The sequence below is a fragment of the Ailuropoda melanoleuca genome, chromosome 1 (genome assembly GCF_002007445.2).
Source record: "Ailuropoda melanoleuca isolate Jingjing chromosome 1, ASM200744v2, whole genome shotgun sequence".
Taxonomy (NCBI): Eukaryota; Metazoa; Chordata; class Mammalia; order Carnivora; family Ursidae; genus Ailuropoda; species Ailuropoda melanoleuca.
The window spans coordinates 5713534-5724492 of record NC_048218.1 but is presented as its reverse complement, the minus strand read 5'-3'; the positions used below and the strand labels follow the sequence as shown (position 1 = coordinate 5724492).

General features: G+C 47.6%; 1 protein-coding gene across 2 annotated transcripts in view; it reads left to right on the top strand.

The window, feature by feature from the left end:
* The first annotated feature begins 8845 nt into the window (after positions 1–8845).
* The window catches only part of IGSF5 (immunoglobulin superfamily member 5), a 40807-nt gene continuing 38693 nt past the window's right edge, over positions 8846–10959 (top strand). Inside the window, exon 1 of one of the 2 annotated variants that reach the window (XM_034655488.1) lies at positions 8846–9309. The gene's annotated coding sequence lies outside the window, so the exon portion shown is untranslated. The remainder of the gene's footprint in view (positions 9310–10959) is intronic. The other variant, XM_019809841.2, reaches the window with a different exon arrangement.

Here is a 10959-nt window from a genome sequence, read left to right as displayed (position 1 = left end):
CAAATTTCTTGAAACTAAAAGTACTTTGTATTTTCAGGTAATGTAATAAATTTGTATCTCTGCACTGGTCACAGAAGCCAGCGGAACTATTTCTGTTCACTGCCTCTTTGTCTTTTTATTTGGGCCAACAACGTGTCCAGCTGAAAGGCTACATTTCCCCTCCTCTGCAGGCGGCATGGACATCTGACTGAAGTCTGGCCACCGTGTTATGTGGGGCTCCCAGGAAGGTGCCTTGCAGCCGGGTGGCTCAGCCCGCCCGCACGTCCTCTTCACCTCTCTTCTCTGCTGCCCCAGCCACCAGCTGGGCAGTGAGAGGACACTGGGAATGAGAGCTTCATGCTGAGGGTGGAGAGAAGAAAGGACTCTGGGAACTGGTTCAGGACCACTTACTTCTGGACTTTTTTTTTTTAAAGATTTTATTTATTTATTTGAGAGAGAGAGAGAGCGAGAGCGAGAGAGCATGGGCGGGTGTGGGGGGGGGCTGCAGAGGGAGAGTGAGAAGCAGACTTCTCGCTGAGTGGGGAGACTGCCCAGACATCTGACCGACAGAAATAAATAGGTGCTCTTCTAAGCCGCCAACTTTATGGTAGTTTGTCACTCAGTCACAAAACGAATCCAGTGACACTNCGCTTCCCCAAAACGGAGACTTCTGATGTGCTCATTGCTTTCAAACTCAGTGTGTATTTATTACGTGAATTAGTCAACATCACTGAAAACATCAATATGAAGAAGCACATACTAACTACAGGCGTTGCGTGAGTTTACAGCAGTATCTCAGTTAGCCTCACATACCTGTGTGAGGTTGAGTGTTGTTATGCTTCTTTCCCCTTAAAGGTGAATTATTCTCATTTTATCTACAGGTGATGTGTTTATTAGCTATTTCTGTGTCACAGGTTACCACAACGGCAGCTTAAAACAACACGTATTTATTATTTCCTAGTTGCTGTGGTTTAGGAATCCAGACACAGCTTGCTAGGTCTCTGTTCAGGTCCTTGCATGACTGCAGTTAAGAAGTTGGTTAGGACTGGCATCTCATCTGAATGCACGGCTGGGGAAGGGTTCACTTCCCAGCTCACATGGTCCCTGACAGGATTCAGTTCCTTGTAAGCTGTTGAGCCGAGGGCCTCACTTCCCAGCTGGCTGCTGACTACTGGAGTCTGCCCTCAGGCACGGTGCTTTGCCCCTTGGACCTCCCCAACCTGACTGCGTGCTCCATCAGAGAAGGACAGCAGAGAAGGCAACAGTGAGCATCTGCTAGTCATATGGAAGTTACAATCTTATGTGAATACGGAAGGGACGTCCCATCACTTCTGCTGTGGTCTGTGGGTTAGAAGCCACTCAGAAATCCCACCCATGCTCTAAGTGAGGAACTTACACGAAGGCACGAATACCAGGATGCAGGGCCATTGGAGCCATCTGGGAGTTCAGAGAGGTGAAGTCACCTGCCCAAGGTGTGTGGTAGGTAGGTTGATAAAGGCCTTGCTCCCCAGACCTTACCTCACTGAGATGGTGGCAGGACTAAAGGTGGGGTCACTTGGGTGGCTCGGTCAGTTAAGTGTCTGACTCTTGATTTGGGCTCAGGTCATGATCTCAGGGTTGTGAGATCGAGCCCGGGGTCAGGCTCTGTGCTGAGCATGGAGCCTGCTTGAGATTCTCTCTCCCTCCCTCTCTCTTTGCCCCCCTACCGCCTTCTCCTGTATGCTCTCTCTGTCTTAAAAAAAAGAACTATAGGTGATTATGGATCAAATAGTAGTTTGTATTCCCTGAAGCATGATACAAATATTGACTTTGTTCCCACTAGGGTCAGAATCAGGGATCTGACTAATACACATCCTCTTTTTTCTTTTTTAAATATGAAATAGAAAATTTAGACTTACTTTAAGAAAGAAATCAGCTTTTAATGGTCTGAGATGATGAAACAAATTTCTTGAAACTAAAAGTACTTTGTATTTTCAGGTAATGTAATAAATTTGTATCTCTGCACTGGTCACAGAAGCCAGCGGAACTATTTCTGTTCACTGCCTCTTTGTCTTTTTATTTGGGCCAACAACGTGTCCAGCTGAAAGGCTACATTTCCCCTCCTCTGCAGGCGGCATGGACATCTGACTGAAGTCTGGCCACCGTGTTATGTGGGGCTCCCAGGAAGGTGCCTTGCAGCCGGGTGGCTCAGCCCGCCCGCACGTCCTCTTCACCTCTCTTCTCTGCTGCCCCAGCCACCAGCTGGGCAGTGAGAGGACACTGGGAATGAGAGCTTCATGCTGAGGGTGGAGAGAAGAAAGGACTCTGGGAACTGGTTCAGGACCACTTACTTCTGGACTTTTTTTTTTTAAAGATTTTATTTATTTATTTGAGAGAGAGAGAGAGCGAGAGCGAGAGAGCATGGGCGGGTGTGGGGGGGGGCTGCAGAGGGAGAGTGAGAAGCAGACTTCTCGCTGAGTGGGGAGACTGCCCAGACATCTGACCGACAGAAATAAATAGGTGCTCTTCTAAGCCGCCAACTTTATGGTAGTTTGTCACTCAGTCACAAAACGAATCCAGTGACACTGCGAATTTCTTGGTCCAGGCTTTAAAAGACTAGCAGCCTCCAGTTTTTGTATAATGGAGCAAAGGCTCTTGGACCCCAGCAGCTGTGCTCTAAGGAAACGCACAGCTCCGAGGAGAGGCCCGTGTGGAGAAGAATGAAGACCCTCTGTGCAGCCACAGCCCGGCTCCCAGCAATTAGCCAGGACCGCTCTCCAGCCTGGGAACGAGCTGCATTGGCAGGGCGGTGGCGGGGGAGTCCTCCAGCCGCAGTCGATCTGTCCCAGCTGACACTGTGTGAAGCAGGCAGACCACCTCCCCTGAGCCCAGCCCAGATTGCAAAATAAATGATTGTCCTGGTTTTCAGCCACTAAGTTTCGGGGTGTTGTAAGTACAGGGTGAATTTCCTGCTCTGGGCCCTGGGCCACAGTCTCTAATTGTTTCACCCATGATACGAGTGACCTTAAAAGGAAAGTAAATTCATTAAAGACATTTCCACATGAGGGAGAGAAAACAGCCCTTGCAACTTGAAGGGCACATTATTCTAGCTGACTTTCCTCCTGGGATTTTGTGAATCAAGGAGCGCGAGGGAAAAAGAGCATTTTGCAAATTCCTGGTCACTAGGGGGTTTATTAACTTTGCATTCCAGTTAATCGCACTCACAAATATGACAGTATCCGTGCTGTTGAGGGCGTGGTGAAACAAGTCATCCTCGATACTGCATATGGGATCGTAAGCTGGCAAAGTTCTCTTAACTTTATCAATCATTTTAAAGTGACTAATGTTTTTACATGATCCTAATGAAAAGAGCCTAATGTAGATAAGTTACCAAATGCATCGCACCCCCCCCAACCTTCTCTGTACATAAATGCATTCATCTCAGTATTACTTGCGACACTCAGAAATGGGAGCCACATGATGTTTAACCGCATGGGGTTTCTTATCCTCATTATGATACACTTATAATGACGTTCTATTATGCATCATAATAGGACTTACTATTATGAAGCCATTAAGACGGTGCTCACGAACGGTTTTTATGATAAGGAACAATGCTTACAATGTAGAGTGGAATTAAGAAGGCTGTAAAATCACATTCTACTATATAATACATGAAAATAAACATGGTTCTTCAAGTAAATGATTTCTAGTAGCTGAAGTGTAGATGCAACTTAATGTTTAATAATAAAGAATTCCTCAAATAGCTGATGGTACATCCATCGAACAGTGCTTTTAGCCACTGAAAATTGTTTTGTAAGGACACACACATTTATGGAAAGACACTTAGGCCATTTGGTTAAGTGGTTGCACGAGTTCCCTACGGCTACCATTACAAAGCACCGCAAAATAAGACACATTTATTCTCTCTCCGTTCTGGAGGCTGGAGGTCTGACAGCAAGGTGTTGGCAGGGCCGTGCTCCCTCTGAAGGCTCTGGGGGAGACACCTTCCTTGCATCTCGTAGCTTCTGGGGGTCACCAGCAGTTCGTGGCATTTCTTGTAGGTATATCACCCATCGACACCCCTGTTGTCATGTGGTACGCTCCCGTGTGTCTTCATGCAAACGTCCTTCTGTGTGTCCCTGTGTCCACCTTTCTCTCTTCTTATAAGGACACCAGTCATACTGGATTAGGGCTCTCTGTAATCCAGCATGATCTTACCTAGTTTAACTAGTTACTTCTGCCAAGACCTTATTTCCAAATAAGATCACATTCTGGGGTTCTAGGAAGAGAGGAATTTTGGGAAGCCACTATTCAATCCAGTGTAGTGGGTTAGGTTAAAAAAAAAACAGATTTTGTATATAAAATTATATATAATATTTCAATAAAAGCTAAAACTTATATTTGACATACACACGTACACACAATCATAGACATACAGATGCACATACACACACATTCGAGATCGGAAGGCTTTATAACAAATATCCATAGTGGGTCTCCCTGGATGGCAAAGTTTTGGGTTCGGCTTTAATGATCTGTTATTATTTTTCCTGAATTTTCCCCATTTTCTACATTGACAACACATTCTTTTTGTAATGAAAACAATACTGAATTAAACAAAATTTGCCCAAGTGTCAAAAATTAAAATAGCTGACGGTGTTAATTGCATTGGACATCAGCCGCGAGGGGCCCTATAATGATCTTGGGGAGATTTTGCTAATCCAGGATATTACAGACTTCTTGCAATGTGCATGTATTTTGCGGCAACAATTGCATTAAAAAATAGAACTTTATTTTTTAGAGCAGTTTTGGGATCACAGCAAATTTGAACAGACGGTACGAAGAGTTCTCTCCACACATGTATGTCTCTGGCACCGATGTACCCCCGGGCCAGAGGGGTACATTTGTTGCAATTGATGAATCTATATCAATATGTCACAATCACACAAAATCCACAGTGGGCCTTAGAGTTAACTCTTGGTGTACACAATATGGGTTTTGCCAAATGTGTAAGGACACCCACGCACCATTACAGTACCGGGCAGAGTATTTCCACTGTCCTAAACATCCTCTCTTCTCTGCCTATTTATTCACCCACCTTCCCAGCAATGACAGATCTCTTCACCTTCTCCATAATAGCAATTGCATTTTTCAGAATGGATCCTGAGGAAAGTGCTGGGGGTAGACTTCCCAATCCAGCTGAGATGGTGTTCGCCACCGACATGTGGCACGAAGCCTGATAGGACAGGCTTCGGTAAGTGATGCTACTTTCCGCTGATGGCATTATGCACAGTCACTCAAAATCAGGTATTTACTGACTGCAGGCAGAGGGTTGTAATATATTAAGTAAATAAAAACTGGCTATTAAACAGTAGATCTCATATGAACCTTTTTTAGCAGATTCTTGCCATGCTGTTAACAGTGCTTGTCTGGGTGGTGCACTGAAAAGCAATCTATTTAAAATTTTTCTCCTTTTGGATTACCTGAATTTTCTAATTCTTTTTCATAGTGAATACGTCTCACTTTTTAATTAGGGAAAATAACAGAAGCCATTCATTAAAAATGGCTCATGCTTATCCATGGGCGATATTGAGATTATAGATGGTTTTTATTTTATTCTTTATATTAGGTTGAGCCTAATACGAAATTGCTTTCTGTAGGAAAAACAGTGGTCACATGTAGGCACGTTTATATTATCCACCCTACTACTTTCGATATTCTAAGAAAGTTCTACGGGGATCATGCCACTCGTTCATTTAAGTTCCTCAAAGGGCTCCTACTGAGGGGTTTTAAGATTGTGGCTTTCATAGAAATCTGAAAGGAGTACGTGTCCGAGATTTTATTTAACTCTCTAATTAACGAGGGAAACAACCAGCAAGACGTTGCAACAGTTCGATGGAGAATTCAAAGAACACACACGTACACGCTATCATGAATGTTGAAAAATTGACGAATAGAGGCAAAACTGGTCAATATCTGAAGAGCAAACATCAGGTGCAGCTTCACCAAAATTCACCTGCATCCCTATATTCTAGAGTCACCAGTATTACTGTCAGTGTCTTACAGCTTTGTGTTCGTCGGCTTCTCCAGAAATAGGCGCAGTAAGTGTGTTGCGTGGTAGGTGCTGGATGGCTGGTTTGTACAAACACACCCTGAACGTCCCTGTTAATCACTATCTCGAGAATATACAGATCCCGTCCTCCCACTTTATTCCCATCAAGCAAGAAACGTAGAAAAAATGTGTTGTTCAAGGGGTGCCTGGTGGCTCAGTGAAGCGTCTGCCTTCGGCTCAGCTCATGATCCCGGGGTCCTGGGATGGAGCCCCATGTTGGGCTCCCTGCTTAGCGGGGAGTCTGCTCCTCCCTTTTCCCTCGGCCTGCTGCTCCCCCTGCTTGTGCTCTCTTTGTCAAATAAATAAATAAATAAAATCTTAAAAAAAAAAAGAAAGAAAAATGTGCTGTTCAGTGTTTGAGGTCAGGTGCTGGGGGGGCGGTGCAACCAACCTGGAATGACCACCTTTGTAATGAAGGTGTCCAGATGGCAGGCCTTGATGGCCTTAGAACGCTGGCCATGCAAGGAAGGGACAGGTGACACATAATTGCTGGGCTAGTTGCTGCCTTATAAAAGCAGCAGATGCTTTGTCCAGTGGGCTGCTCCTGGTCTCCCCATACGTAAGCTCCCCCAATAAACTGGTATCTTGATTACTGTCTCTGGGTCAATTCTTGGTCTTGTGGAACCATCACCCACCCTGGGCTTAGAGTCCGCTGGGGTAGGGCTGCACAGTATGTATGTATGCCTGTATTATGAGAAACTGACTCATGCAATTTTGGAGGCCGAGGAAGGGCAAGCTCAGGAGATCTGGGGCTGTGGTCCCTGTCCAAGTCTGAAGCCCTCAGTCCAAAGGCCTGAGGACCAGGGGCACCGATGTCTATAGGCAGGAGAAGAAGGATGTTCCAGCTAAGAAGTAGAGAGAGACATTTCACCCTTCCTCACCCTTTTGCTCTATTCAGGCCCTCAGTGGATGAGAGGAGGCCCGCTCACACGGGGGAGGGATATCTGCTTTACTCAGTGTCCTGACTCAAGTGCTAACATCCTACAGAGACACCTTCCCAGACACACCCAGCAATAATGTTTAACCAGCTCTCTGGGCACCTCGTGGTTGAAGTCAAAGAATGAATCTCAAGGACAATAGAGTGAAGTGAAGTGAAATTCATTAAGTGAAGTTGAGAACAGAGAGGAAAAGTTCCCTAGAGTGAGAGGGGTCCTGAGTGGGTTGCCGCAGAGGGCTTTCACAGTCGGTCTTTTCTAGAAAACTGACCAGGGAACTTAAATCTTGACGTCATCACCGGTAGCACTGCATTTATTTCTGGTTGGAAGTTTGGTAACTTTCAGTGGTCAATTTGTGACTATCATGAAAATACCTGTTTATAACATTTAAGACAAACAAGATGGTCTCCTTATGTTCTCTTCTCTCTGATTTTGTATCCCTCTGCATTTCTACTTCTGGGATTTCTGTGAGCCTGGTCACATAGCCCCCTGTGTGAGTCTGGTCAGGGCAGTCAGGGGCCTCCTATCTCTCCCTGCTTATGCCTTAACCCTTTCCTTAGTCATTCATTTTTGTGGCTCATTGTTCTGGAATTATTTGAGTTTTGAATTGCACTCAGCCTTTAGGGACATCATAAATAAAACACGACAACCCTGGGTATATGTGGGAGATTATTTGACTCATGCATTGCCTCCTGGAATCTATCTGTTTTACTCACCATTTTTTATGACCAGCTTCTAGCACAGGCCCTTGTAGGGGAGGAGGAAAAAACATCTTCTTCTTTACCCTCTTAGGTGCTATACCTGGGACCTGTGAATTAAACTGACAGAAGACAGGTTAACAGGATAAAGGTTTATTCTGCCTGCATATGGCAACCCACAAAGGAAGTATCTGGCTCACTAAGTGGTTAGAGTTAAGGACTTATATACTTAATTTTAGAAGGGCAAAGTGAAGGGGCAAAGAAAGGCTTCTTATGGGAAAAACTAGTATTTTTGGGTTTTTGTTTTTTTTTGGTTTTTTTTTTTTTTTTTTTTTTTTTTTTTTTTTTTTTTTTTTTGAGGGACAAATAGATTTTCAGGAGAACAGACGGGAGATGGGGAAGTTGTGATAATGTTTGTCTATTCAGGTATGCATGGTCTTTCGATCTTGCTCACAGTCACAAACTCCCCCTGGAGAAAGGATCTGGAGTAGGCTTTATTTGTCTCTCTTCTGTGGGTAGATCCACCCTGAAGAGGAATTTATGGCCACCTTATTTCCCGGTAGTTTTTGCTTTTAGTCGGAAAAGGGAAGCTCTGAGAAGGCTTTAAAAAAAAATCCGTTAAATGTCAAATATAATCTTCATGCCAAACTCACATCTTTTGAGGTGGTGTATTCTGATCCTGTTCAACTGGGGAGAGACATTTCCCCCTATTTATTTGTGTTGGTGTCGTAGGCTGAGTGTATGATCCACACCCTCTGTTGGTGTCTATTCTGTTGAGATGCCCTTGACCCTGATTTCCCTGACAAGATGAAAACGCAGTGGGGGAGACAAGGCAGATGCTCAGAGAGAACCCGGGGAGAGCAAACCGTTCAGCACGGTGCTGCGCATCCCGATTCTGGGCGGTGGCCTTTTCCAGAAACTGCCACAGTGCTCAGAGAAGCCAAGTTCCTTTGTTCGGGGGGTGGGCACATTCCAGAGGGCTTCACCCTCAGGGCTTCTTTCCTTTCAGCCAAGAACCTGTTCTGGAGGTGGAGGTGCCGGGCTGGAGAAGGAACCGGCTCCGCCAGCCCCGGGCCTGCGCTGACGTCAGAGGGAGGCAAGGTTGTCCGGGCCCATGTCGGCGGGCGGGAAGGACCCCCGGCCCGGGCAAGAGTGACCACCGTCCAGGCCAGGGGGGCCTGGGAGGGGCTTGGCTCTGCGGGACCGAGAGCGGCCCAGAGCAGGAGGAGCCGGGGCAGAGACCCAGGGGACGCGGTCGTGGCCCCGAGGCCCTGGCATACCCGGCCCCGCCGCACTGCCCCGGCTGCTGTTTGGGGCTGGCTAATGATTAGCAGGGAAAATGTCACTCTGGGGCGCGCACACCTTCCGGAAGCCAGGGGCCGGTGACAGGCAGAGGCCGCCTCTGTGTTTCGAGCCCGGCCTGTGACGTGACATTTCGCGGGGAACTTCCTGTTACCTGGAGACTCCGGTCAGGATTCTCCGGAGGCCACACAGGTGTGTTCCTGCGTCCGTGCGCGGCGAGAGAGGACGGTGGACCAGATGCCTTTGGGACCAGAGAACCTTCTCTGAGGCCCCGAAGAGGAAGGAGGCCTTCCTGCCAGAGGTAAGCCAGCTGGCCAGTGGCCGGGTGTCTGTCCAGCGGGCTGGTCCCCAGGCACCTGTCTCGAGCTGAGGGGGGGTCCCCGCCGCAGGCCTTTAGCTGCTTTCGCAGGAAAGTGTCCCACGACCAAACACATCCTCTTTGTCGCCCAGCTTCCACGAAGTTAAACATTAAGAGAGGGGGCCGCTCTGGGAGTTTAGGAATTCAGGATCATTCCTCATCGAGCGAAAGCCTTTCACTGTGCGCCGCACTCCGGGTGCAGGGAAAGCCGAGACCCTGCTGGAATTTGGGAGGTCAGGGTTCCAGGGCTGGAAAATCACTGCGCCTCCGTTGTTCTCTCCATGCACCTGTAAATGCCGTTTGTCCTTCTGTGGGAAGGAGAGCTACTCGGGTCTCTGGAGGCCGGCGAGGGCCCTAAGTCGGGCAGGCAGGGCAGCCCTTCCGGATGTCCGAGTGGAGCTGTCTTGGTGCCTGTTTATATTTACGCACGGACGTCTGCAGGCCGCCCCTTGCATGGATTTTGCTGTAGCTAATTCTCACTCACCTACAAGCACTTGTCCTTACTTTTGGGTTTTGGCTTCATGCGGCTGCCTGGAACGGAACATTTGCAGACACCTTCAGATTTTACGATCTCAAGTTATTTCCAGGGACCCAGAAATAAGGGCTTGTGTGTGTGGGTAATCAAATGACATGGTAAAATTCAGCACTCTCCTTCCTGAGATCATTCTTTCTATTTTTGCCTTGTCCGGGCAGTAAGGAATCCTGTCTATTTGATACAGTTTAATAAGGTGTAAGATTTTAAGAAGACTGCCGTTTTTCACCCAGAAGTAGGTACTTCCAGTCTTCCATCACAAAATGAATGAGAAGTTCAATCTCAGGGATCTGTCAAACTACTCCCTAGAGATATTAACTTGCAAATTACCTGCCATAGGTCCTAATTTAATTAAAGCGAAGTATCTGATTTCAGTTAAAGCCTGAAATCAGCTTCCAGACGGTTTCTGCCTGCGCACGCCCCTCACACGGAGCCGGGCACACACCAGCGTCTGCAGTAATCCCGCCACGGGGTTCCTGTAGCTCTCGGGGTTCTCCTACCCCGCCCGCTCTGGGGGTTCTGCTGGGCTTTTGGACATGGAGTCCCCCTCCTATGAAGAAAAAGCCAGAATGGCCTGAGAGGACGGCGGCAGAGCGGAGCCTGCCGTGAATGCAGCAGTCTGGCCGCAGTCCGGGGCCTGACTCAGCGCAGTTATCAGTATCCCCTGGTGGACCTTAAGCTACCCCCGCAGTTTCAACAGCGCTGGCGGAGCACTTGGCATTTATTGCTTTCGGTGAAATGTGTAAGCTTCTCTGACGAGGTGGTTCAGTTTCTCCTCCCGCCGCTGCTGGGGTGTAGCCCTCTGGGCGACTGTGCAGTGCCTGGCCTGTCCAGTTGTGCTCATCGAACCTTGACAATTAGGAAATGATTTATTTGGCGCTTCATCATTCGGGATCTGGAATCGGTCTGGGAAGGCCGTGATTTCAGTTCGGTTTGTGAACAGCTGCTGTACAGCTTGGGGCTGAGGCGTGTTTGTGGGGGGGGTCTCTAAGCCTGTTTTAGATTACGGCCAGGGGCGGGGTCCACCGCGGCAGGGGGCGGGGTCCGGCTGGGCCGGGGGC